The sequence below is a fragment of the Chiloscyllium punctatum genome, chromosome 34 (assembly GCF_047496795.1).
Source record: "Chiloscyllium punctatum isolate Juve2018m chromosome 34, sChiPun1.3, whole genome shotgun sequence".
Classification (NCBI taxonomy): Eukaryota; Metazoa; Chordata; class Chondrichthyes; order Orectolobiformes; family Hemiscylliidae; genus Chiloscyllium; species Chiloscyllium punctatum.
The window spans coordinates 47048201-47074747 of NC_092772.1; the positions used below are offsets into that span (position 1 = coordinate 47048201).

General features: G+C 53.5%; 1 pseudogene; it reads left to right on the forward strand.

Moving 5' to 3' along the window:
• The first annotated feature begins 5751 nt into the window (after nt 1–5751).
• Nucleotides 5752–24559, forward strand: LOC140458737 (26S proteasome regulatory subunit 6B-like; annotated as a pseudogene).
• Nucleotides 24560–26547: the final 1988 nt, after the last annotated feature.

Genomic DNA, 26547 nt, shown 5'->3' on the forward strand with positions numbered 1-26547 from the left:
TGAGGCAGAGAGGGGGGGGAAGAGGGGGAGAGAGAACTGGGGGGGAGAAGGGGGGCTGGGGTGGGGGTGATAGTGAGATAGAGAGAGAGGGGGAAAGAGGGGGAGAGAGAGAGAACTGGGGGGGGGAAGGGGGGTGAGAGTGAGACAGAGAGAGAGAGGAGGAAAGAGGGGGAGAGAGAGAACTGGGGGGGAAGAAGGGGGGGATGGGGTGGGGGTGAGAGTGAGACAGAGAGAGAGGGGGAAAGAGGGGGAGAGAGAGAGAACTGGGGGGGAGAAGGGGGGTGAGAGTGAGACAGAGAGAGAGAGAGAGAGAGAAAAAGAGGGGGAGAAAGAGGGAGGGTTGGGGGAGAGAGAGAGAGAGTGAGTGGGGAGAGTGAATGGAAGAGAGACAGACAGAGAGGTAGAGGGATAGAGAGGGAATAAATTTGAAATATCAACTCATATTGGGCCAGGAGAGATAGAGAGAGAGCAGAGGTGAATGCAGACAAGAGGGCATCACAGTAGATAGAGTAAAGCTTCCTCTACTATGTTAAACTGAAAGTAAATCTCCCTCTACATTGTCCCCCATCAAACACTCCCAGGGACAGGGACAGCACGGGGTTAGATACAGAGTAAAGCTCCCTCTACACTGTCCTCCCATCAAACACTCCCAGGGACAGGGACAGGGACAGCACGGGGTTAGATACAGAGTAAAGCTCCCTCTACACTGTCCCCCATCAAACACTCCCAGGGACAGGGACAGCACGGGGTTAGATACAGAGTAAAGCTCCCTCTACACTGGCTCCCCCATCAAACACTCCCAGGGACAGGGACAGCACGGGGTTAGATACAGAGTAAAGCTTCCTCTACACTGTCTCCCCCATCAAACACTCCCAGGGACAGGGACAGGGACAGCACGGGGTTAGATACAGAGTAAAGCTTTCTCTACATTGTCCCCCATCAAACACTCCCAGGGACAGGGACAGCACGGGGTTAGATACAGAGTAAAGCTCCCTCTACACTGTCCCCCCATCAAACACTCCCAGGGACAGGGACAGCACGGGGTTAGATACAGAGTAAAGCTCCCTCTACACTGTCCCCCCCATCAAACACTCCCAGGGACAGGGACCTGTAGCAAACCCACACAGACAGTTGCCCAACACGGGAATCGAACCTGGATCCCAGGCGCTGGGAGGCTCTCTCGCTCTCTGTTTCGCTCTCTCTCACTCTCTCTCTCTCTTGCTCTCTGCCCATCACTCTGTCTGTCTGTCTATCTCTCTCTCTTTCTGTCTCTCTCTCTCCCCCTCTCTCTCTCTCCCTGACACACTCTCCGTCTCTGTCTTGGGCTCCCTGACTTTCTTGTGCTCTCGGGATCTATCCCGATCGGGATCTCAGCTTGGCTCCTGATGAAGAGTTTGTGAGACCCTCCCCTGACGGCGTCGGTGATCTTGGGTATGAATCGCCGTGCTGTGCTGCTGTCTGACCTTTGACCCTCGGCACAAAGCTATCCTTGCTTCCTCCTCTACCTTTCTGAACTGCCGTCTCCACCTCTTTCCTCGTGGGCTTGTCCACTTCAGCGTGTCACGGTACGTGTGGAGAGAGCGGACACTTCCTCTTCGGGAGATGGTTTTACGTTTTCCACCCCGTGGCCAAAATGAGGAGGCACTGCGCTGTGGGATCGTTCTGGTTCCTGTGCGGTTTCGGGGTGCAGTTGAATCCAACCTGTCTGTCTGCTGAGGGGTCAGATATTCCCCTAGCTGCGTGCAATCAAAAAACCATTGGACTTTCCACTCAGATCAGGTTAATAGATTCACTTCTGGTGGAATTTACTAAGAGTCGAACGATGACCATGAATCTATTGTCAATGTTGAAGGAACCAATCAGGGGTGGACTAATGTCCTTCAGGGAGGGAAACTGCCATCCTTCCCTGGTCTGGGCCTACACGTGACTCCAGACCCACGACAATGTGGGTGACTCTTAACTGCCCCCCCGGGCAATCAGGGAGGGGGGCAATAAAATCCTGGCCTAGCCAGTGAGAGTGTAAAAGAAAAAGGAGGGCTCTCAATCCTGCCCCCGATCCAATAAAGTCACGCCTGATCTCTTTATGTTTCGAATTCCATATTTCTCATCTATCCCCAACACTCTGTGATTTCCCCAGAGGACCATATCGGAGTCACGGTCGGTAAGTTTGCAGACGATGAGGATCTGGACCCCCCGGGAGGTGCCTCTCGGTTCCGCGATCGGTCAAAAGCACACCAGCAATTTGGTCTGGTTCTGCAAATGTTCACACTTTACTAACACGGCCAGGCACATGTTGGCCAGCAAGACAGAGGTTAAACACTTCTGTGCCCCAAGGAAAAAACTGCGCAGGTGGCTCAAGACAAAGGCATTTTGATTATTTTTTTGAACAGGAGTAACAGCCATGGTGACAGAGCAAATTCAGACCATTACCAATCACATTTAATAAAATGTAATTATTGACAGCCATGTAGCCCAATGATATTTCCTGGGAACCAACTTAGTTTTCCATATCCGAGCTTCTCTATCCCACATTGCACCTGCATTTGCAAGGACAGTTACGATAGATAGTAGTGTCTTATCTAGTCGAGTTATTTCTATGCTGTAAAGTAGGGATTGTCTGCTAATCTCTGCTACTCTGTGGTTATTTCAGCTTTTAGCAGTTTTTAGCCATTTAAGTAGAATTATCAATTTGCAGCCGAGAAACAATTTTGTTGTTAGTACAAACATGCATTAAGTGGTTGTCCCTGACAACCGTCTGTGTTCAGATTTTAGATCCTCAATGACACCGAGGTTGGTGGGATAGTGGACAGGGAAGGGGGTTATCTAAGGTTACCATAAGACCATAAGACATAGGAGCAGAAGTAAAGCCATTCGGCCCATCGAGTCCACTCCGCCATTCAATCATGGCTGATGGGTATTTCAACCCCACTTACCCGCATTCTCCCCGTAGCCCTTAATTCCCCGAGACAACAAGAATCTATCAATCTCTGCCTTGAAGACATTTAGCGTCCCGGCCTCCACTGCACTCTGTCGCAATGAATTCCACAGGCCCACCACTCTCTGGCTGAAGAAATGTCTCCGCATTTCTGTTCTGAATTTACCCCCTCTAATTCTAAGGCTGTGTCCACGGGTCCTAGTCTCCTCACCTAACGGAAACAATTTCCTAGCGTCCACCCTCTCCAAGCCATGTATTATCTTGTAAGTTTCTATTAGATCTCCCCTTAATCTTCTAAACTCCAATGAATACAATCCCAGGATCCTCAGCCGTTCCTCATATGCTAGACCTGTCATTCCAGGGATCATCCGTGTGAATCTCCGCTGGACACGTTCCAGTGCCAGTCTGTCCTTCCTGAGGTGTGGGGACCAAAACTGGACACAGTACTCCAAATGGGGCCTAACCAGAGCTTTATAAAGTCTCAGTAGCACAACGGTGCTTTTATATTCCAACCCTCTTGAGATAAATGACAACATTGCATTCACTTTCTTAATCACACACACAGACACACACTCACACACATAGACACACACAGACACACTCACACACACACACATAGACACACACTCACACACATATACGCACAGACACACACACACACAGACACACACACACAGACACACAACACACACACACACACACAGACACACACAGACACATACACGCACACTCACATACACACACACACATACACACAGACACACACACACACACACAAACACACACACACAGATGCACATACACACATATATACACAGACACACACACACAGACACACATACACACACACACACACACACACATAAGTTTGTTGGGCGAATCTGTATTTGCAGAATTACATTTTATTTTGCTCAAAAACTGCATGAATCCATGTAAGATTCTGTAAATCCCTTTTTTTTAAAGAAATAGAACCAGTCTGAACATTGGGGTATGGACAGCCTCAAACAGGGCACCTCACAGCTTCAATGCATTGCCTGAGCTGACATGGCACCTATTGTTAAAGAATAACGAAGGAAGAAAGAGCAAAGAAAATGTACAGCCCAGGAACAGGCCCTTCGGCCCTCCAATCCTGAGCCGATCCAAATGTACTGTCTACACCCGTCAGTCAATCCCTAAGGATCTGTATCCCTCTGCTCCCCACCTATTCATACAACTGTCCAGACGCATCTTAAATGAATCTACCGGGCCTGCCTCTCCCACCTCTGCTGGCAACGTGTTCCAAACGCCCACCACCCTCTGTGTGAAGTACTTACCCCCTTAAACTTCCCACCTCTCACCTTGAAAGTGTGACCTCTCGTTATTGAATCCCTCACCCTGGGAAAAAGCTTGTCTCTATCCACCCTGTCTATACCCTTCATGACTTTGTAAACCTCAATCAGGTCCCCCCTCAACCTCCTTTTCTCTATTGAAAATAAACCTAACCTACTCAACCTCTCTTCATAGCTCACACCTTCCATACCAGGCAACATCCTCGTAAACACAAGCCCTTCATCAGGAATCATTGATGTATATCACTGACAACAGTGGCCCCAACACTGACCCCTGTGGAACACCACTGGTCACCTTTCTCCATTTCGAGAAACTCCCTTCAACTACTACTCTCTGTCTCCTGTTGCTCAACCAGTTCTTTATCCACCTGCTAGAACACCCTGCACACCATGTGACTTCACTTTCTCCATTAGTCTACCATGGGGAACCTTATCAAACACCTTACTAAAGTCCATGTATATGACATCAACAGCCCTTCCTTGATCTATCAACTTGGTCACTTCCTCGAAGAACTCTATTAAGTTGGTAAGGCACGATCTCCCCCGCACAAAACCACATTGCCTATCACTGACAAGCTCATTCTTTTCTAAATATAAATACATCCCCTATCTATTTCTGGCACGCTGTCTCAGTGGTTAGCACTGCTGTCTCACAGCGCCAGTGACCCGGGTTCAATTCCCGCCTCAGGCGACTGACTGTGTGGAGTTTGTACATTCTCCCCGTGTCTGCGTGGGTTTCCTCCGGGTGCTCCGGTTTCCTCCCACAGTCACAAAGATGTGCAGGTCAGGTGAATTTACGTAAGGGGGGGGTAACAGGTCTGGGTGGGTCCCTCTGTGGCGGGTCGGTGTGGACTTGTTGGGCCGAAGGGCCTGTTTCCACACTGTTAAGTCATCTAATGGTGGGGGTGGGGTGTGGGGGGTGGTGGGGGTGGGGTGTGGGTGGGGTGTGGGGGGGGGTGGGGGTTGGGGTAGGGGGGGGTTGGGGTTGGGGTAGGGGGGTGGTGGGGGTGGGGTGTGGGGGGTGGTGGGGGTTAGGGTAGGGGGGTGGTGGGGGTTGGGGTGTGGGGGGGGTGGTGGGGGGGTGGGGTGTGGGGGGGGGTGGTGGGGGGGTGGGGTGTGGGGGTGGTGATGGGGGGGTGGGGTGTGGGGGGGGTGATGGGGGGGTGGGGTGTGGGGGGGGGTGGTGGGGGTGGGGTGTGGGGGGGGTGGTGGGGGTGGGGTGTGGGGGTAGGGTTTGGGGGGGTGGTGTGTGGGGGGGGTGGGGTGTGGGGGGGGTGGTGGGGGGTGGGGGAGGGGTGGAGGGTTGGAAGTGCAACACTAGCTCGACCACATCATGGTGCAGTCAGCTGGCAAGGCGGATGTGACGTCATCCGCACCACCCGGGGAGGAACTACATCTCCCGGCAGGCCTTGGGGCGGGCTGGCTGACGTCGCCGGATATGACGGCGCCGGGGGGGGTGCTGGGGTCGCTTTCCCCTCGCGGGAGGATGGTTACGGTAAAGGAAGAGCTCTTGACTAAATTAACAACAATAATTAATCAAATTGAGCCGTAAGTCACTCCCCCCCCGGACACAGAGAACAGCCGGCGACAAACAACGGCGGCGATTTATCTGAAGTCCGCTTCCGGCACGGAACGGAAGTGATGTCGAAGTGAAGTCCGCCGGGGACTACAGCTCCCAGAAGGCGCCGGGCGGGTGAGGGGGCAGCGTTTCCGGTCCGGAAGCGGAAGTGGCAGTGAGACAGCAGCAGCAGCAGCAGCAGCAGCAATGGAGGAGCTGGGGGTGATGGTGGAGAAACTCCAGGTCAGTGTGAATTATCAATAAACCCCCCCCTCAGTCTCCCCAGAGAGAGAGAGGGGGTTATATCAGGGTCAATGTGTCATTAATATCCCCATCAAATACCCCCCAGAGAGAGAGAGAGAGGGGGTTATATCAGGGTCAATGTGTCATTAATATCCCCATCAAATACACCCCAGAGAGAGAGGGGGTTATATCAGGGTCAATGTGTCATTAATATCCCCATCAAATACACCCCCCAGAGAGAGAGGGGGTTATATCAGGGTTAATGTGTCATTAATATCCCCATCAAATACACCCCCCAGAGAGAGAGGGGGGGTTATATCAGGGTCAATGTGTCATTAATATCCCCATCAAATACACCCCAGAGAGAGAGGGGGTTATATCAGGGTCAATGTGTCATTAATATCCCCATCAAATACACCCCAGAGAGAGAGAGGGGGTTATATCAGGGTCAATGTGTCATTAATATCCCCATCAAATACACCCCCAGAGAGAGAGGGGGTTATATCAGGGTCAATGTGTCATTAATATCCCCATCAAATACACCCCCCAGAGAGAGAGAGAGGGTTATATCAGGGTCAATGTGTCATTAATATCCCCATCAAATACACCCCAGAGAGAGAGGGGGTTATATCAGGGTCAATGTGTCATTAATATCCCCATCAAATACACCCCAGAGAGAGAGGGGGTTATATCAGGGTTAATGTGTCATTAATATCCCCATCAAATACACCCCCCAGAGAGAGAGAGAGGGTTATATCAGGGTCAATGTGTCATTAATATCCCCATCAAATACACCCCAGAGAGAGAGGGGGTTATATCAGGGTCAATGTGTCATTAATATCCCCATCAAATACCCCCCAGAGAGAGAGGGTTATATCAGGGTTAATGTGTCATTAATATCCCCATCAAATACACCCCCCAGAGAGAGAGAGAGGGTTATATCAGGGTCAATGTGTCATTAATATCCCCATCAAATACACCCCAGAGAGAGAGAGGGTTATATCAGGGTCAATGTGTCATTAATATCCCCATCAAATACACCCCCCAGAGAGAGAGAGAGGGTTATATCAGGGTCAATGTGTCATTAATATCCCCATCAAATACACCCCAGAGAGAGAGGGGGTTATATCAGGGTCAATGTGTCATTAATATCCCCATCAAATACACCCCAGAGAGAGAGAGGGGGTTATATCAGGGTCAATGTGTCATTAATATCCCCATCAAATACACCCCCAGAGAGAGAGGGGGTTATATCAGGGTCAATGTGTCATTAATATCCCCATCAAATACACCCCCCAGAGAGAGAGAGAGGGTTATATCAGGGTCAATGTGTCATTAATATCCCCATCAAATACACCCCAGAGAGAGAGGGGGTTATATCAGGGTCAATGTGTCATTAATATCCCCATCAAATACACCCCAGAGAGAGAGGGGGTTATATCAGGGTTAATGTGTCATTAATATCCCCATCAAATACACCTCAGAGAGAGAGAGGGGGTTATATCAGGGTCAATGTGTCATTAATATCCCCATCAAATACACCCCAGAGAGAGAGGGGGTTATATCAGGGTCAATGCGTCATTAATATCCCCATCAAATACACCCCAGAGAGAGAGAGAGAGGGTTATATCAGGGTCAATGTGTCATTAATATCCCCATCAAATACACCCCAGAGAGAGAGGGGGTTATATCAGGGTCAATGTGTCATTAATATCCCCATCAAATACCCCCCAGAGAGAGAGAGGGGGGGGGTTATATCAGGGTCAATGTGTCGTTAATATCCCCATCAAATACACCCTCAGAGAGAGAGGGGGTTATATCAGGGTCAATGTGTCATTAATATCCCCATCAAATACACCCCAGAGAGAGAGAGGGGGTTATATCAGGGTCAATGTGTCATTAATATCCCCATCAAATACCCCCCAGAGAGAGAGAGGGGGTTATATCAAGGTCAATGTGTCATTAATATCCCCATCAAATACCCCCCCAGAGAGAGAGAGGGGGGGGGGTTATATCAGGGTCAATGTGTCATTAATATCCCCATCAAATACCCCCCAGAGAGAGAGAGAGGGTTATATCAGGGTCAATGTGTCATTAATATCCCCATCAAATACACCCCAGAGAGAGAGAGGGGGGGGGTTATATCAGGGTCAATGTGTCGTTAATATCCCCATCAAATACACCCCAGAGAGAGGGGGGGTTATATCAGGGTCAATGTGTCATTAATATCCCCATCAAATACACCCCAGAGAGAGAGAGGGGGTTATATCAGGGTCAATGTGTCATTAATATCCCCATCAAATACACCCCAGAGAGAGAGAGGGGGGGGGTTATATCAGGGTCAATGTGTCGTTAATATCCCCATCAAATACCCCCCAGAGAGAGAGGGGGTTATATCAGGGTCAATGTGTCATTAATATCCCCATCAAATACACCCCAGAGAGAGAGAGGGGGTTATATCAGGGTCAATGTGTCATTAATATCCCCATCAAATACACCCCAGAGAGAGAGGGGGTTATATCAGGGTCAATGTGTCATTAATATCCCCATCAAATACCCCCCAGAGAGAGAGAGGGGGGGGGTTATATCAGGGTCAATGTGTCGTTAATATCCCCATCAAATACACCCCCAGAGAGAGAGGGGGTTATATCAGGGTCAATGTGTCATTAATATCCCCATCAAATACACCCCAGAGAGAGAGAGGGGGTTATATCAGGGTCAATGTGTCATTAATATCCCCATCAAATACCCCCCAGAGAGAGAGAGGGGGTTATATCAAGGTCAATGTGTCATTAATATCCCCATCAAATACCCCCCCAGAGAGAGAGAGGGGGGGGGTTATATCAGGGTCAATGTGTCATTAATATCCCCATCAAATACCCCCCAGAGAGAGAGAGAGGGTTATATCAGGGTCAATGTGTCATTAATATCCCCATCAAATACACCCCAGAGAGAGAGAGGGGGGGGGTTATATCAGGGTCAATGTGTCGTTAATATCCCCATCAAATACCCCCCAGAGAGAGAGGGGGTTATATCAGGGTCAATGTGTCATTAATATCCCCATCAAATACACCCCAGAGAGAGAGAGAGGGTTATATCAGGGTCAATGTGTCATTAATATCCCCATCAAATACCCCCCCAGAGAGAGAGGGGGTTATATCAGGGTCAATGTGTCATTAATATCCCCATCAAATACACCCCAGAGAGAGAGAGGGGGTTATATCAGGGTCAATGTGTCATTAATATCCCCATCAAATACACCCCAGAGAGAGAGAGGGGGGGGGTTATATCAGGGTCAATGTGTCATTAATATCCCCATCAAATACCCCCCAGAGAGAGAGGGGGTTATATCAGGGTCAATGTGTCTTTAATATCCCCATCAAATACACCCCCCAGAGAGAGAGGGGGTTATATCAGGGTCAATGTGTCATTAATATCCCCATCAAATACACCCCAGAGAGAGAGAGGGGGGGGGGTTATATCAGGGTCAATGTGTCATTAATATCCCCATCAAATACACCCCAGAGAGAGAGGGGGTTATATCAGGGTCAATGTGTCATTAATATCCCCATCAAATACCCCCCAGAGAGAGAGGGGGTTATATCAGGGTCAATGTGTCATTAATATCCCCATCAAATACACCCCAGAGAGAGAGAGGGGGTTATATCAGGGTCAATGCGTCATTAATATCCCCATCAAATACCCCCCAGAGAGAGAGAGAGAGGGTTATATCAGGGTCAATGTGTCATTAATATCCCCATCAAATACACCCCAGAGAGAGAGAGGGTTATACCAGGGTCAATGTGTCATTAATATCCCCATCAAATACACCCCAGAGAGAGAGAGGGTTATACCAGGGTCAATGTGTCATTAATATCCCCATCAAATACACCCCAGAGAGAGAGAGATGGGGTTATATCAGGGTCAATGTGTCATTAATATCCCCATCAAATACACCCCAGAGAGAGAGAGGGTTATACCAGGGTCAATGTGTCATTAATATCCCCATCAAATACACCCCAGAGAGAGAGAGATGGGGTTATACCAGGGTCAATGTGTCATTAATATCCCCATCAAATACACCCCAGAGAGAGAGAGATGGGGTTATATCAGGGTCAATGTGTCATTAATATCCCCATCAAATACCCCCCAGAGAGAGAGGGGGTTATATCAGGGTCAATGTGTCATTAATATCCCCATCAAATACACCCCAGAGAGAGAGAGGGGGTTATATCAGGGTCAATGTGTCATTAATATCCCCATCAAATACACCCCAGAGAGAGAGAGGGGGTTATATCAGGGTCAATGTGTCATTAATATCCCCATCAAATACACCCCAGAGAGAGAGAGGGGGTTATATCAGGGTCAATGTGTCATTAATATCCCCATCAAATACACCCCAGAGAGAGAGGGGGTTATATCAGGGTCAATGTGTCATTAATATCCCCATCAAATACACCCCAGAGAGAGAGGGGGTTATATCAGGGTCAATGTGTCATTAATATCCCCATCAAATACACCCCAGAGAGAGAGGGGGTTATATCAGGGTCAATGTGTCATTAATATCCCCATCAAATACACCCCAGAGAGAGAGAGGGTTATATCAGGGTCAATGTGTCATTAATATCCCCATCAAATACACCCCAGAGAGAGAGAGGGGGTTATATCAGGGACTTCGATGTTGTGGCCATTACAGAGACATGGGTAGAACAGGGACAGGATTGGCTGTTGCAGGTTCCAGGGTTTAAATGTTTTAGTAGCGTCCGAGGTGGGGGTAAAAGAGGGGGAGGTATGGCATTGCTTGTCAAAGATAGTATTACAGCGGTGGAAAGGATGATGGATGAAGACTCGCCATCTGAGGTAGTTTGGGCAGAGGTTAGGAATAGGAAAGGTGAGGTCACCCTGTTAGGAGTTTTCTACAGGCCTCCTAATATTCCGAGAGACGTAGAAGAAAGGATTGCGAGGATGATTCAGGAGAAGAGTGAAAGTAGCAGGGTGGTTGTTTAGGGGGACTTTAACTTCCCAGATATTGACTGGGAAAGCTATAGCTCGAGTTCGTTAGATGGGTCGGTGTTTGTCCAATGTGTGCAGGAGGGTTTCCTGACACAATATGTAGATAAGCCAACAAGAGGTGAGGCCATGCTGGATTTGGTTCTGGGTAATGAACCAGGCCAGGTGTTAGAATTGGAGGTAGGTGAGCACTTCGGGGGCAGTGACCACAACTCGGTGACTTTTACTCTAGTGATGGAGAGGGCTAAGTGTGCACTGCAGGGCAAGAGTTATAGCTGGGGACAGGGAAATTATGATGTGGTGAGGCATGACTTAGGATGCGTGGCTTGGAAAAGTAGGCTTCAAGGCAAGGGCGCAATCGATATGTGGAGCTTGTTCAAGGAGCAACTATTGAGTGTCCTTGATAAGTATGTACCAGTCAGGCAGGGAGGAAAGGGTCGTGTGAGGGAGCTGTGGTTTAACAAGGAATTGGAATCCCTTGTGAAAGGGAAGAGGGCGGCCTATGTAAAGATGAGGCGTGAAGGTTCAGTTGGGGCGATTGAGAGTTATAAGGTAGCCAGGAAGGATCTGGAGAGAGAGCTAAGAGCAGCAAGGAGGGGACATGAAAAGTCCTTAGTTGGTAGGATTAGGGAAAACCCAAAGGCTTTCTATAGGTATGTCAGGAATAAAAGGATGACTAGGGTAGGAATAGGTCCAGTCAAGGATAGTAGTGGGAAGTTGTGCGTGGAGGCAGAGGAGATTGGAGAGACACTAAATCAATACTTTTTGTCAGTATTCACTCAGGAACAGGACACTGTTGCTGATGTGAATATTGAGTCACAAGTGATTAGAATGGATGGCCTTGAGGTATGTAGGGAAGAGGTCTGGGGAATACTGGAAAGGATGAAAATAGATAAGTCCCCTGGGCCTGATGGCATTTATCCTAGGATCCTCTGGGAAGCAAGGGAGGAGATAGCGGAGCCATTGGCCTTGATGTTTATGTCGTCGTTGTCTACGGGAATAGTGCCAGAAGACTGGAGGATAGTGAATGTGGTGCCCTTGTTCAAGAAGGGGAGCAGGGATAGACCGAGTAACTATAGGCCAGTGAGTCTCACTTCTGTTGTGGGCAATGTCTTGGAGAGAATTGGAAGGGATAGGATTTATGAACATCTGGATAGGAATAATGTGATCAAGGATAGTCAGCATGGTTTTGTGAAGGGCAGGTCGTGCCTCACAAACCTTATTGAATTCTTTGAGAAGGTGACTAAGGAGGTAGATGAGGGGAAAGCGGTAGATGTGGTATATATGGATTTTAGTAAGGCGTTTGATAAGGTACCCCATGGCAGGCTAATGCAAAAACTACGGAGGTATCGCATTGAGGGTGAGTTGGAGGTTTGGATTAGGAATTGGCTCTCTGGAAGAAGACAGAGGGTAGTAGTTGATGGCAAAGGTTCATCTTGGAGTGCCGTCACTAGCGGTGTTCCGCAAGGATCTGTTTTGGGACCATTGCTGTTTGTCATTTTTATAAATGACCTGGAGGAAGGGTTAGAAGGTTGGGTGAGCAAGTTTGCGGATGACACGAAAGTCGGAGGAGTTGTAGACAGTGAGGAAGGATGTGGCAGGTTACAGCGGGATATAGAGAAGCTGCAGAGCTGGGCAGAAAGGTGGCAAATGGAGTTCAATGTAGGTAAGTGTGAAGTGATTCACTTTCGTAAGAGTAACAAAAAGATGGGGTACTGGGCTAATGGTCGGATACTTGGTAGTGTGGAAGAGCAGAGGGATCTTGGTGTCCATGTACACAGATCTCTGAAAGTTGCCACCCAGGTAAATAGTGCAGTGAAGAAGGCATATGGTGTACTGGGCTTTATTGGTAGAGGATTAGTGGTGCTGGAAGAGCACAGCAGTTCAGGCAGCATCCAACGAGGAGCGAAATGACCTGGGAGTTGCAGTGGGAGAGGGACTCCCTGAGATTCTTGTAGAGAGAGGAGGAAAACTTCAAGGCAGGCATCCTTGCAAGAGGATTCGCAGTAGGGTTAAAATCAACAAGGTAAATCATTTCCTCTGCTCTGAAGCTCTTCAACCATGTTGTGATCTCTCCACCCTTCAGGCTCATTGCCTTTATTCCTGATGAAGGGCTTTTGCCCGAAACGTCGATTTCGCTGCTCGTTGGATGCTGCCTGAACTGCTGTGCTCTTCCAGCACCACTAATCCAATATTTGGTTTTCAGCATCTGCAGTCATTGTTTTTACCTTTATTGGTAGAGGAATTGAGTTCTGGAGTCCTGAGGTCATGTTGCAGTTGTATAAGACTCTGGTGCGGCCGCATCTGGAGTATTGTGTGCAGTTTTGGTCGCCATACTATAGGAAGGATGTGGAGGCACTGGAACGGGTGCAGAGGAAGTTTACCAGGATGTTGCCTGGTATGGTAGGAAGATTGTTTGAGGAAAGGCTGAGGCACTTGGGGTTGTTTTCATTGGAGAAAAGAAGGTTTAGGGGTGACTTGATAGAGGTGTACAAGATGATTAGGGGGTTAGATAGGGTTGGACCGTGAGAACCTTTTTCCACGTATGGAGTCAGCTATTACAAGGGGGCATAGCTTTAAATTAAGGGGTGGTAGGTATAGGACAGATGTTAGGGGTAGATTCTTTACTCAGCGAGTCGTGAGTTCATGGAATGCCCTGCCAGTAGCAGTGGTGGACTCTCCCTCTTTATGGGCATTTAAACGGGCATTGGATAGGCATATGGAGGATAGTGGGCTAGTGTAGGTTAGGTGGGCTTGGATCGGCACAACATCGAGGGCCGAAGGGCCTGTACTGCGCTGTATTGATCTATGTTCTATGTTCTAATGTGTCATTAATATCCCCATCAAATACACCCCAGAGAGAGAGAGGGGGTTATATCAGGGTTAATGTGTCATTAATAGCCCCATCAAATACACCCCAGAGAGAGAGGGGGGTTATATCAGGGTTAATGTGTCATTAATATCCCCATCAAATACACCCCAGAGAGAGAGGGGGGTTATATCAGGGTTAATATGTCATTAATATCCCCAACAAATACACCCCAGAGAGAGAGGGGGGTTATATCAGGGTTAATGTGTCATTAATATCCCCATCAAATACCCCCCAGAGAGAGAGAGGGGGTTATATCAGGGTCAATGTGTCATTAATATCCCCATCAAATACCCCCCAGAGAGAGAGAGGGGGTTATATCAGGGTCAATGTGTCATTAATATCCCCATCAAATACCCCCCAGAGAGAGAGAGGGTTATATCATGGTCAATGTGTCATTAATATCCCCATCAAATACCCCCCAGAGAGAGAGAGAGGGGGTTATATCAGGGTCAATGTGTCATTAATATCCCCATCAAATACACCCCAGAGAGAGAGAGAGTTATATCAGGGTCAATGTGTCATTAATATCCCCATCAAATACACCCCAGAGAGAGAGAGGGTTATATCAGGGTCAATGTGTCATTAATATCCCCATCAAATACCCCCCAGAGAGAGAGGGGGGTTATATCAGGGTCAATGTGTCATTAATATCCCCATCAAATACACCCCAGAGAGAGAGAGGGTTATATCAGGGTCAATGTGTCATTAATATCCCCATCAAATACACCCCAGAGAGAGAGGGGGTTATATCAGGATCAATGTGTCATTAATATCCCCATCAAATACACCCCCAGAGAGAGAGAGGGTTATATCAGGGTCAATGTGTCATTAATATCCCCATCAAATACACCCCAGAGAGAGAGGGGGTTATATCAGGGTCAATGTGTCATTAATATCCCCATCAAATACACCCCCGAGAGAGAGAGTTCTGTCTGAGATGCCCACACAGTAATATGCTGAGACAGACGGGTTGGGTTTGGGGATGGGTTGCTGAGTGAGTGAGGTATTGTTGAGGGGTTGAGTAGGGGGTGAGACAGGGCGTGGAGTGGTAGTGGGGGGAGATATTGTTGGCGGGTTCGTCTCTGTGTGGACCCGTCGAGGGGGTGGGGCAAGGTGACGGTATCGTTCCACGTTGTCTCCGTTGCCCGTTGTGTGAATGAGCCCTGCCCTCTTCACACTCGACCCCTCCTGTCCCTGAGCTGTGACCTTTGGCCTCTCTCCTTCCAGGATGACGTTCCCACTCTGATGTGTTCCCGACCTCACACTGGCCTCTCCTTCCTTGCCCCCGAACCAGAGGATCTGGAGGATTTGTACACGCGTTACAAGGTGAGTGAGCTAGTATTCAGAGAGACCACCGAAGGGCCTCGGCTCATGACGGTTTCCCATTGGATGGGAGGGAATGTGACTCTCCATTTGTGCACAGCATGTTCCCACAAACAGCACCACAAGGGTGATCCATCAGCACTGTCCAATGGGTCAGTTGTGTCTGTTAATTAGGGAAGAAATATCCCCCTTGGTACCTCCTGAGAGAGTCTGTCCTGTTCTCCATTCAAATGGAGGGCATGGGCTCGTACACCCACTCCCACTCCAACACCCCACTGAAACAACTCTGTCTGACGGTGCCCACTCCCTCAGCACTGACCCTCCGACAGTGCCCGCTCCCCCAGCACTGACCCTCCGACAGTGCGGCGCTCCCTCAGCACTGACCCTCCGACAGTGCCCACTCCCTCAGCACTGACCCTCCGACAGTGCGGCGCTCCCTCAGCACTGACCCTCCGACAGTGCGGCACTCCCCCAGCACTGACCCTCCGACAGTGCCCACTCCCTCAGCACTGACCCTCCGACAGTGCGGCACCTCCCCCGGCCCTGACCCTCCGACAGTGAGGCACTCCCTCAGCACTGACCCTCCGACAGTGCGGCGCTCCCTCGGCCCTGACCCTCCGGCCGTGCGGCGCTCCCTCAGCACTGACCCTCCGACAGTGCCCACTCCCTCAGCACTGACCCTCCGACAGGGCCCACTCCCTCAGCACTGAACCTCCGACAGTGCGGCGCTCCCTCGGCCCTGACCCTCCGACAGTGTGGCGCTCCCTCGGCACTGACCCTCCGACAGTGCCCACTCCCTCGGCACTGACCCTCCGACAGTGCGGCGCTCCCTCGGCGCTGACCCTCCGACAGTGCCCACTCCCTCAGTACTGACCCTCCGACAGTGCGGCGCTCCCCTCGGCGCTGACCCTCCGACAGTGCCCACTCCCTCAGGACTGACCCTCCGACAGTGCAGCGCTCCCTCAGCACTGACCCTCCGACAGTGCCCACTCCCTCAGCACTGACCCTCCGACAGTGCCCACTCCCTCAGCACTGACCCTCCGACAGTGCCCACTCCCTCAGTACTGACCCTCCGACAGTGCGGCGCTCCCTCGGCCCTGACCCTCCGACAGTGCGGCGCTCCCTCGGCGCTGACCCTCCGCCCGTGCGGCGCTGACCCTCGGTGTGGTTTCTCTGCAGAAGCTGCAGCAGGAGCTGGAATTTCTCGAGGTTCAGGAGGAGTACATCAAGGATGAGCAGAAGAACTTGAAGAAGGAGTTCCTGCACGCCCAGGAGGAAGTGAAGCGTATCCAGAGTATCCCCCTGGTCATTGGGCAGTTCCTGGAGGCTGTCGATCAGAACACTGCCATTGTGGGCTCCACCACCGGTAACTGTGACCGTCACCGCGAGAGAGGGAGGACAGGCTGGTAATCTCCCGCTGCCTGTCCCCCTTCGCGTGCTGGCTTCCCCGGTGTTCCATTCCCACAGGAGTGGGATAGCCAGTGCTCCCCACTGTGCCTCCCCCAGCTGCCGGCTTCTCTCCCACTTCCCTGGCTGCTGTGCCAGTGTATCTCTGCCTGCTCTCGGGATTGACCGGAATAGATCCGAGAGCTTCCCGTCCACCGTTCAGCCCATCGTCCCTATCCATTCCTATTCCATGCCCCAGTGCCCAGTCAGTCTCTCCTTAAGGAAGGAGACTGGAACCAGACATGGTGCTCCAGGAACGCTCTCCACCATCCCCCTCCTCTCAGACAATTGGGGCTCGGCATTCCCACATTTTTACCCCCATTCCCACACAGTAATGGCTGTTCCCCTTCCCGATCCCTGCCACTCCGAGTGTGCGCGCTGTTTGGGATCCCATGGGCCGGGTCTCCCAGATCCCTCTGCTCCTGTCGCGTGCTCTGTCTCCATCTCCATTCTCAGCGGCTTTTTGCCCCCCCCTCCTGGTTCTACGTTCTGCTCCATGAGCTGAGGTTTTGCCCCCCGAATCCTGTCCCCTGCTCTGTATTCCTGCCTCTCTTCCCCCCCCCCCCCCCCCCCCACCCGTTTGTGTCCCAGCGTCCCTCCAACACAGACTGTCCTCAGAGCCGTCTCCCCGATCAGGGAGCCAGTCCTGAATCCCGGGAGAGGTTTGAACCCCTGACAGTGAGCTGTCTGTCGCGTTCCTGTGCTGGTCGCGAGCCAGTGAGTTTACCCGAACGCTAACCCCTCTGTGTTTGTGTCTGTCTCTTCCCCCCTCCGCCCCCCCCCCTCTCCAGGCTCCAATTACTACGTGCGGATTTTGAGCACCATCGACCGGGGAGTTGTTGAAACCGAACGCGTCCTGTAGCTCTGCACAAACACAGCAACGCCCTGGTCGATGTACTGCCCCCAGAGGCCGACAGCAGTATCATGATGCTGACCTCAGGTAGTGGCTCCCACTGACGTCACGTCAGGGACACAGTGAGAGGGTGTGGGGGGGAGAGGGAGAGCGGACGGGGGGGTGGGGGGGGGGGGGGTGGGTGGGGCGTGAGAGTGAGGGAGGGGACAGGGGACCTGTGTGTGTGTGTGTGTGTGTGTGTGTGTGTGGGGAGAGTGAGGGAGGGACAGGGAACAGGGGCGTGTGTGTGTGGGGAGAGTGAGGGGGACAGGGGACTGTGTGTGTGTGTGTGTGTGGGGAGAGTGAGGGAGGGACAGGGAACAGGGGCGTGTGTGTGTGTGGGGAGAGTGAGGGGAGGGGACAGGGGACTGTGTGTGTGTGTGTGGGGGAGAGTGAGGGAGGGACAGGGGACTGTGTGTGTGTGGGGGAGAGTGAGGGGGGGACAGGGGACTGTGTGTGTGTGTGTGTGTGTGGGGAGAGTGAGGGAGGAGGACAGGGGACTGTGTGTGTGTGGGGAGAGTGAGGGAGGGACAGGGAACAGGGGCTGTGTGTGTGTGGGGAGAGTGAGGGGGGGACAGGGGACTGTGTGTGTGTGTGTGGGGAGAGTGAGGGGGGGACAGGGGACTGTGTGTGTGTGTGTGTGTGGGGAGAGTGAGGGGGGGGACAGGGAACAGGGGCGTGTGTGTGGGGAGAGTGAGGGAGGGACAGGGAACAGGGGCGTGTGTGTGTGTGGGGGAGTGAGGGAGGGGACAGGGGACTGTGTGTGTGTGTGTGGGGAGAGTGAGGGAGGGACAGGGAACAGGGGCGTGTGTGTGTGGGGAGAGTGAGGGAGGGACAGGGGACTGTGTGTTGTGTGTGGGGAGAGTGAGGAGAGGGACAGGGGACAGAGTGTGTGTGTGGGGAGAGTGAGGGGAGGGACAGGGGACAGAGTGTGTGTGTGGGGAGAGTGAGGGGAGGGAGGGACAGGGGACAGGGCGTGTGTGTGTGTGTGGGGAGAGTGAGGGAGGGACAGGGGACTGTGTGTGTGTGTGGGGAGAGTGAGGAGGGACAGGGGACAGAGTGTGTGTGTGGGGAGAGTGAGGGAGGGACAGGGGACAGAGTGTGTGTGTGGGGAGAGTGAGGGAGGGAGGGAGGGACAGGGGACAGGGCGTGTGTGTGTGTGTAGGGGGAGAGTGAGGGAGTGTGGGGAGAGACAGAGGGAACCGAGCGAGTGAGGTGAGAGCTGGCCAGAATGAGGGATCATCCCATTGGGAATTCTAGAGAAACGTGTTCCCTGCAGGGGATGGAGGGAGGGAGGGAAATGTGGGACTGACACTCCCCGCAGGGTGTTGTGGGGGTGGGTCTGACTCCCACGGGGAGGGGGGACTGGGGACGGGGGTGGGCTTTGTTTATTGCCGTAGTGACGGGTTGTTGTTGTAGACTGGCAGGCGGCGCCTGCAATGGAGTCGTTCACACAGGAGCTTTGAAAGGGCGGGGTGTGCGGGGGGTCTATTTGGGGGAAATACTGGGAGGGGGGAGAAACCGTTAGCGGTGGCTGGGGGAGGGGTGAGGAATTGAACTGGAGTGGGCTATCAGAGGTGTGGATGGGCAGAGCAGACTCCGTGCTGAGGGCAGGGTGGAGATTCTGGGTGACCCCTGGTTTTCTCGTTGACAGACCAGAAGCCGGACGTGCTGTACTCCGATATCGGAGGGATGGACATTCCAGAAGCAGGAGGTCCGGGAGGCTGTGGAACTGCCCCCTCACCCACTTCGAGCTCTACAAACAGGTCGGTCCCCTCAGACCACCACCACTCTTCTCTCCCCCACTCCTCCCCACCCACCCCTCTCACGGGTCAGTCCCCTCAGACTACCCCTCCCCCCACCATCGCAGTCAGTCCTGGGGCTGACCCCCTCTCTCTTCCCCCCCCCCACCCCCCCATCGCGGTCAGTCCTTGGGCCGACCCCCCCCCCTCGCGGTCAGTCCTGGGGCTGACCCCCCTCCTTTCCCTGCCCCCCCCCGCACCCCCCTCGCGGTCAGTCCTGGGGCTGACCCCCCTCCTTTCCCTGCCCCCCCCCGCCCCCCATCGCGGTCAGTCCTGGGGCCTACCCCCACCCCCCTTGCTGAACCATGTTTGTTTGTCTCTCTCTCTTCCCCCCAGATTGGGATTGACCCTCCACGCGGGGTGCTGATGTATGGTCCCCCGGGCTGCGGGAAGACTATGCTTGCCAAGGCTGTTGCCCATCACACGACAGGTAACTCCACACCCAGCCCCCACCTTAACCCCCTCCCCCCCCCCCCCCCCCCCCCACACACACTGCCCACTCACTGGGACAGTCTCCCTCAGACCAGCACGGATTGTCAGCCTGTCTCTAGAACGGTGGGGGGGGGGGGGGGAGCAGCAATCGTGTCTGACCAATTCGATTGCATTTTTCCATGTGGTGGTGTGTCGATGAGGGTCACACTGTGGGCGTCGACCGTCTGGATTTAGGAACGCTCTTCGACACTGTCTCATGCGGCAGACCGGTCTCAAATTGAAGAACCCGTGGGGTCCCAGGCTATTTTTATTTGATGATTCCCATCTCGTGTACCTGAGTACAGAGGGACCTCAATTACCTGGCATTCGATTATCCAAATTTCAGATTATCCTGCAAGATTGCAAGGTCCCAATTCTTGGCTAAACCGTGTTATCCAAGCACATCGCTTATCCAGACAAAATCATTCCACTCCGTGTTGTTTGGATAATCGGGGGTTCCTCTGTGCAGTGGGAAGTCCTGTTTTGTGAGCAGTATGGGCAGATCGTAGCAAACGAGAGCATCCAAATCGCAGGGTGTTTCCACTGAGTGAGGCCTACAGGGGTTACAGGTGCACGAAGCAATGACCCACATTAGGTGTGAAGTTGGAGAGGGCCGTTCGGCAGTCTGATCACAGCCGGGCAGACTCTGTTCTTGAACCTTCTTGGCGCGCGTGTGTGTATCCTCTGGGTGACGGAAGGAGGTTAGAGCTGGGCAGGGAGGGCCCTTAGGTGATGTGTACAGCTTTTCCCAGGCAACAGGAAGTATAGACGGAGTCCGTGGGTGGGAGTCCGTGGAATGGTCTGGCCTGTGCACACCCACCTTCTGTAGTCTCTCTCGTCCGTCCCGAGTGGCCGTACCAGGCTGTGATGCCCCCCAGCCCCGGTAAACGTTCACAATGGTGCGTCTGGGGGGGACGGGCCGAATATCCTGAGCTGCGTGAGGAACAGCAGGCTGTTTGAGGACAGCTTCTTCCTCATTGTGCTCAGCCCATTTTTGAACAGACCTCTTTGTCGACCAAAGCTCATCTCTGTTCCCCTGAGGCACCCCACCCTGTGCACGCATAACAACGCGTGACAGCGATAATTTAATTCAATTTGTGCAAAATCCGATCCCAAATGGGCAGGACGAACAGGATGACGGTCAGAGGGTGTTTCTCTAACTGGAATCCTGTATCCAATGGCGTAACATTTGGGAAAGCAAATCTTAGCAGGACTTATACACTTAATGGTAAGGTCCTAGGGAGTGTTGCTGAACAAAGAGACCTTGGAGTGCAGGTTCATAGCTCCTTGAAAGTGGAGTTGCAGGTCGATAGGATAGTGAAGGCAGCGTTTGGGATGCTTTCCTTTATTGGTCAGAGTATTGAGTACAGGAGTTGGGAGGTCATGTTGCGGCTGTACAGGACATTGGTTAGGCCACTGTTGGAATATTGTGTGCAATTCTGGTCTCCTTCCTATCGGAAAGATGTTGTGAAACTTGAAAGGGTTTAGAAAAGATTTACAAGGATGTTCCCAGGGTTGGAGGGTCTGAGCTACAGGGAGAGGCTGAATAGGCTGGGGCTGTTTTCCCTGGAGTGTCGGAGGCTGAGGGGTGACCTTATAGAGGTTTATAAAATCATGAGGGACATGGATAGGGGTAAATAGACAAGGTCTTTTCCCTGGGGGGTGGGGAGTCCAGAACTAGAGGGACATAGGTTTAGGGTGAGAGGGGGAAAGATATAAAAGGGACCTAAGGGGCAACGTTTTCACCCAGAGGGTGGTACGTGTATGGAATGAGCTGCCAGAGGATGTGGTGGAGGCTGGTACAATGACAGCATTTAAAAGGCACCTGGATGGGGGACATGAATAGGGAGGGTTTGGAGGGATATGGGCCGGGTGCTGGCAGGTGGGACTGGGTTAGGTTGGGATATCTGGGTCAGCATGGATGGGATGGGCCAAAGGGTCTGTTTCGGTGCTGTACATCTGTGACTCGAGAACATGAGGTTCAGTGCTGGGGTCCCTCAGTTTGTGATTGGTCTGGGAGTGAGCTCGGGACATGTGATCAGGAAGTTCGGAGATGGTACTCGATTGGTGGGTGGTACATAACCAGGAGGGAGGCCTTTGATTACAGGAGGAGATAGACAGGCTGGTCAGATGGGCTGAATGGTGGCAAATGCCATTTCATCCTGTATCGAGGAGGGGCTGAATGGCCTCCTGTCCCTGTGTAACAGGCTGGTGATTGGGGCTGAATAGCCTCCTGTCCCTGTGTAACAGGCTGGTGATTGGGGCTGAAGGGCCTCCTGTCCCTGTGTTGCTGACCCCCCCCCACTCCGTGTTTTTCTCCCAGCTGCCTTTATCCGTGTGGTGGGTTCGGAGTTTTGTTCAGAAGTACCTGGTGAAGGACCACGTATGGTCCGAGATGTCTTCAGGCTGGCCAAGGAGAACGCTCCTTCCTGCCATCATCTTCATCGACGAGATCGACGCCATAGCAACCAAACGCTTCGACGCCCAGACAGGAGGTACACCCCCCCTCCCTATCTCTGTAACCCCCGACATCCCCCTCCCTAACTCTGTAACCCCCGACATCCCCCCTCCCTATCTCTGTAACCCCCGACACGCCCCTCCCCTAACTCTGTAACCCCCGACACCCCCCTCCCTATCTCTGTAACCCCCCGACATCCCCCTCCCTAACTCTGTAACCCCCTACATCCCCCTCCCTATCTCTGTAACCCCCGACATCCCCCTCCCTAACTCTGTAACCCCCTACACCCCCCTCCCTATCTCTGTAACCCCCGACACCCCCCCTCCCTAACTCTGTAACCCACTACACCCCCCTCCCTAACTCTGTACCCCCCCGACACCCCCCTTCACTATCTCTGTAACCCCCGACATCCCCCCTCCCTATCTCTGTAACCCCCGACACGCCCCTCCCTAACTCTGTAACCCCCGACACCCCCCCTCCCTATCTCTGTAACCCCCGACACCCCCCTCCCTAACTCTGTAACCCACTACACCCCCCTCCCTATCTCTGTAACCCCCGACACCCCCCTCCCTAACTCTGTAACCCCCGACACCCCCCTCCCTAACTCTGTAACCCCCGACACCCCCCCTCCTAACTCTGTACCCCCCCGACACCCCCCTCCTAACTCTGTAATCCCCTACACCCTCCTCCCTAACTCTGTGCCCCCCTACACCCCCCTCCCCATCTCTGTAACCCCCGACACCCCCCTCCCTGTCTCTGTAACCCCCAACACCCCTCTCCCTGTCTCTGTAACCCCTGACACCCCCCCATCTCTGTAACCCCCGACACCCCCCCATCTCTGTAACCCCCGACACCCCCCTCCCTAACTCTGTAACCCCCGACACCCCCCTCCCTAACTCTGTAACCCCCAACACCCCCCTCCCTAACTCTGTAACCCCCGACACCCCTCTCCCTGTCTCTGTAACCCCCGACAACCCCTCCCTCCCTATCTCCGTAACCCCCCTACACCCCCCCTCCCTAACTCTGTAACCCCCGACACCCCCCCCATCTCTGTAACCCCCGACACCCCCCCTCCCTAACTCTGTAACCCCCGACACCCCCCCTCCCTAACTCTGTAACCCCCGACACCCCCCTCCCTAACTCTGTACCCCCCCACACCCCCTCCCTGTCTCTGTACCCCCCCACGCCCCCTCCCTGTCTCTGTAACCCCCGACACCCCCCTCCCTATCTCTGTAACCCCCGACACCCCCCTCCCTATCTCTGTAACCCCCGACACCCCCCTCCCTAACTCTGTAACCCCCGACACCCCTCTCCCTGTCTCTGTAACCCCCCTACACCCCCCTCCCTATCTCTGTAACCCCCGACACCCCCCTCCCTATCTCTGTAACCCCCGACACCCCCCCTCCCTAACTCTGTAACCCCCTACATCCCCCCTCCCTAACTCTGTAACCCCCTACATCCCCCTCCCTATCTCTGTAACCCCCGACATCCCCCTCCCTAACTCTGTAACCCCCTACACCCCTCTCCCTGTCTCTGTAACCCCCCGACACCCCCCTCCCTCCCTATCTCCGTAACCCCCTACACCCCCCTCCCTAACTCTGTAACCCCCGACACCCCCCTCCCTCTCTATCTCCGTAACCCCCTACACCCCCCTCCCTAACTCTGTAACCCCCGACACCCCCCCATCTCTGTAACCCCCGACACCCCCCTCCCTGTCTCTGTAACCCCCGACACCCCCCCATCTCTGTAACCCCCCGACACCCCCCTCCCTATCTCTGTAACCCCCAACACCCCTCTCCCTGTCTCTGTAACCCCCGACACCCCCCTCCCTATCTCTAACCCCCAACACCCCTCTCCCTGTCTCTGTAACCCCCGACACCCCCCTCCCTCCCTATCTCCGTAACCCCCTACACCCCCCTCCCTAACTCTGTAACCCCCGACACCCCCCCATCTCTGTAACCCCCGACACCCCCCTCCCTGTCTCTGTCACCCCCTACACCACCCCCCCCCCCCCGTCTCTGTCTCTGTCACCCTGACACCCCTCTCCCTGTCTCTGTCACCCCCCCCCCCACAAGGTGCTGTTTTCTTGTGGTCAGTGTCTGTACACAGCTCTTTGTGTTGAATCCCCCAGCGGACAGAGAGGGTGCAGAGAATCTTGCTGGAACTCCTCAACCAAATGGATGGCTTTGACCAGAACGTCAACGTCAAGGTGAGACACTGACCGGGACGTGGGGGTTTCACTTCACCTCAGGTTCCCAGTCTCTCCTTCCCTCCCCTCCCTCCCCCCCACCGACCCTCAGTAACTGCAAGTGTGTACCATCCCCTCCCCCCACCGACCCTCAGTAACTGCAGTGTGTACCATCCCCCTCCCCCCACCGACCCTCAGTAACTGCAGTGTGTACCATCCCCTCCCTCCCCCCCCCCACCGACCCTCAGTAACAGCAGTGTGTACCATCCCCCCCCCACCCCCCCACCGACCCTCAGTAACTGCAGTGTGTACCATCCCCTCCCTCCCTCCCCCCACCGACCCTCAGTAACTGCAGTGTGTACCATCCCCTCCCTCCCCCCACCGACCCTCAGTAACTGCAGTGTGTACCATCCCCTCCCTCCCCCCCACCGACCCTCAGTAACAGCAGTGTGTACCATCCCCTCCCTCCCTCCCCTCACCGACCCTCAGTAACTGCAGTGTGTACCATCCCCTCCCTCCCCTCACCGACCCTCAGTAACAGCAGTGTGTACCATCCCCTCCCTCCCCCCACCGACCCTCAGTAACTGCAGTGTGTACCATCCCCTCCCTCCCTCCCCACCGACCCTCAGTAACTGCAGTGTGTACCATCCCCTCCCTCCCCCCCCACCGACCCTCAGTAACTGCAGTGTGTACCATCCCGTCCCCCCCCACCGACCCTCAGTAACTGCAGTGTGTACCATCCCCTCCCTCCCCCCCCACCGACCCTCAGTAACTGCAGTGTGTACCATCCTGTCCCCCCCCCACCGACCCTCAGTAACTGCAGTGTGTACCATCCCCTCCCTCCCCCCCACCGACCCTCAGTAACTGCAGTGTGTACCATCCCCTCCCCCCCCCCACCGACCCTCAGTAACTGCAGTGTGTACCATCCCCTCCCTCCCCCACCGACCCTCAGTAACTGCAGTGTGTACCATCCCCTCCCTCCCCCCCCCACCGACCCTCAGTAACTGCAGTGTGTACCATCCCCTCCCCCCCACCGACCCTCAGTAACAGCAGTGTGTACCATCCCCTCCCCTCCCCCCCCACCGACCCTCAGTAACTGCAGTGTGTACCATCCCCTCCCCCCCCACCGACCCTCAGTAACTTGCAGTGTGTACCATCCCCTCCCTCTCCACCGACCCTCAGTAACTGCAGTGTGTGCCATCTACAAGATGCTCTGCAGAAACTCACCAAAGACCCTCAGGCAGCACCTTCCCAACCCACGGCCACTTCCATCGAGAAGGACAAGGGGCAGCAGGTACATGGGAACACTTAACCCCCTTTCTTTCCCCCCCACCACACAAGTTCCCCTCCGAGCCCCTCACGGTTCCGACTTGGAAATCTATTGGTGTATACACATCCCCAGCCGATCCCGGGCTGACTTATCCAATCCTGTACTTTGTGACCAGACAGTACAGATCAGGAGTAGACCGATGCCCTGGTTCCCCCCCCCCCCCCACAAGGAGCTGAGGGGTGACCTGTTTGAGGGATTTACAGTTCTGACAGGGGGTTCACTCGGGAGATGTCTCCCCTTATGTTCAGGTGGGTGAGACCACAATCTGATGGGTAATTCAGGAGAGGCGTGTGATGGACCAGCCCAGACCCCATTCAAAACCTTTTCAGGATCGTAGCCCAGCCCCTAACATTGCCAGTTTGTCCCTAAGCAGGGTGTAAAGTGGATACTCCAGGAGCGATGCAGCCGGTCAAAACCGCAACCAAAACCGAATTTCTGTGCAAGATTACCAAATGGAACACAAACAAAAGACAACAGAATGCAGAATAACCTCCCCCTACCCGAAACCCCAACAGACTACCCCAACTTAATGATGCTGTTCCGAATTCCTGCAACGATCCCCATAAACACCCCCTTAGCACAAAAAGAAAACTCAAACACAGGGTCTAACAGGAGAGAGAGAGATGGCCGAGGGGTTCCGTGTGGAGATTCACCCACCCTGCAGCTGTTTCTTTGATCTTTGCCTCAGAAC